The following is a 2,576-nucleotide window of genomic DNA, read 5'->3' as shown; positions in this document are numbered from 1 at the left end:
AAACGCAAGCATATTTTAACAAGTATAGCACTTCGATGTTGAAATGTGTATGAAATTTTAATATTAAATTATTATGTTTTTTAAATGGATAAGAACATCTTGAGAATTTGTCATCTAGTATTTTACATACTTAAGAAAATTAGCTGATAAATTTGAATCTTAGCAAGGAGCTATGTCCAAAATTTCTAAATCTCTCTTTGAGCACCATCTGCTCGCAGTGCCGCCTCCCACTCCTCCCGCCACCGCCGTCACTGCCTGTGCAGCTCCAGCCGCCCAGCTCCCCGCATTCGCCTCCGATGTTTGGTGTTCTTACAAGATGGCAGACATTGATAACAAAGAGCATTCTGAACTTGATCAAGATTTGGATGATGTTGAAGAAGTAGAAGAAGAAGAAACTGGTGAAGAAACAAAAATCAAAGCACGTCAGCTAACTGTTCAGGTGATGCAAAATCCTCAGATTCTTGCACCTCTTCAAGAAAGACTTGATGGTCTGGTAGACACACCAACAGGATACATTGAAAGCTTGCCTAAGGTAGTCAAAAGACGAGTGAATACTCTCAAAAACCTTCAAGTGATAGCCGGGCATGGTGGCGCACGCCTTTAATCCCAGCACTCGGGAGGCAGAGGTTGGAGGATCACCACGACTTCAAGGCTACCCTGAGACTACAGAGTTAATTCCAGGTCAGCCTGGAACAGAATGAGACCCTACCTCGATAAAAAAAAAAAAAAAAACAAAAAAAAAACAAAAACAAACAAACAAACAAAAAAAAAACTTCAAGTGAAATGTGCACAGATAGAAGGCAAGTTCTATGAAGAAGTTCATGATCTTGAGAGGAAGTATGCTGTTCTCTACCAGCCCTTGTTTGATAAGCGATTTGAGATCATGATCCTACAGAAGAAGCATGTGAATGGATACCAGATGAGGAAGATGAAGCTTCTGAGGAGCTGAAAGAAAAGGCCAAGATTGAAGATGAGAAAAAGGATGAAGAAAAGGAAGACCCTAAAGGAATTCCAGAATTTTGGTTGACTGTTTTTAAGAATGTGGATTTGCTCAGTGACATGGTTCAGGAGCATGACGAGCCCATCCTGAAGTACTTGAAAGACATTAAAGTGAAGTTCTCCGATGCTGGACAGCCAATGAGCTTTATCTTAGAATTTCACTTTGAACCCAGTGAATATTTCACAAATGAAGTGTTAACTAAGACATACAGGACGAGGTCAGAACCGGATGATGCTGATCCCTTTTCTTTTGATGGACCAGAAATTATGGGTTGTACAGAGTGTCAGATAGATTGGAAAAAAGGAAAGAATGTCACTTTGAAAACCATTAAAAAGAAGCAGAAACACAAGGGACGTGGGACAGTTCGCACTGTGACTAAAACGGTTGCCAATGACTCTTTAATTTTTTTGCCCCTCCTGAAGTTCCCAAGAGTGGTGATCTGGATGATGATGCTGAAGCTATCCTTGCTGCAGACTTTGAAATTGGTCACTTTTTACGTGAGCGTATAATCCCAAGATCAGTGTTGTATTTCACTGGCGAAGCTATTGAGGATGATGACGATGATTATGATGAAGAAGGTGAAGAAGCAGATGAGGAAGGGGAGGAAGAAGGAGATGAGGAAAATGATCCAGACTATGACCCAAAGAAGGATCAAAACCCAGCAGAGTGCAAGCAGCAGTGAAGCAGGATGTTGTGGCCTTGAGGATAACTGCACTGGTCTACCTTCTGCTTACCTGGAAAGGATGAATTTACATCATTTGATGAGCCTATTGCAAGTTTTTGTTGTTTGTTTGCCCATTTTTGTTTTTGCAGATTAAAATAAAAATGTCACAATTTAAAAAAAAATTCTAAATCCACTTTAGGGTGGTATTATTCATTGTAGATATAAAACATACAGCATATTTTCATTTAACTAAATTAACAGATAAACATTTTAATAATAAGGACATTTAAAAATAAAATGTATATGAATTATTTGAAAATATTAACTGTATGAAATTAAAACCAGTAACTATAAATTACATTTGGTGTAACTCAGCTACAAATATTCACTAACTAAATTACTTCATTCATTTTAGTTGTAATTCTATCATAATCCAAATTTTATACAAGGTCATCCACATCTGTTATTGAGAATAAAAAGAGTTGGGTTTAAAAATTCTTCTTGAAGCCAGGTGTGGTGGCACATGCCTTTAATCCCATGACTCAGGCGGCAGACATAGGAGGATCGCCATGAGTTCAATGCCACCCTGAGACTACATAATGATTTCCAGGTCAGTCAGTACTAGAGTGAGACCCTACCTCTAAAAACAAACAAACAAAATCCTTCTCAAGGACTGGAGGGATGGCTTAGTGGCTAAGGCATTTGCGTATTTAGCCAAAGGACCCAAGTTCGATTTCCCCAGGACTCATGTAAGCAGATGCACAAAGTGGCACATGCTTTTGGAGTGCATTTGCAGTGGCTGAAGGCTATGGCATGCCCATTTTCTCTCATTCTCTCTCTCTCTCTCTCTCTCTCTCTCCAATAAATAAAAAAATTAAAAACCTGGGCATGGTGGTGCACACCATTAATCCC

The 2,576-nt window shown here is 39.1% G+C and overlaps 1 pseudogene; it reads left to right on the top strand.

The window, feature by feature from the left end:
• Positions 1–266: 266 nt before the first annotated feature.
• On the top strand, positions 267–1,755 carry LOC123457191 (annotated as a pseudogene).
• Positions 1,756–2,576: the final 821 nt, after the last annotated feature.

Source organism: Jaculus jaculus (genome assembly GCF_020740685.1).
Source record: "Jaculus jaculus isolate mJacJac1 chromosome Y unlocalized genomic scaffold, mJacJac1.mat.Y.cur SUPER_Y_unloc_2, whole genome shotgun sequence".
NCBI classification, from domain to species: domain Eukaryota; kingdom Metazoa; phylum Chordata; class Mammalia; order Rodentia; family Dipodidae; genus Jaculus; species Jaculus jaculus.
This window is presented reverse-complemented; position numbering and strand designations above follow the sequence as displayed.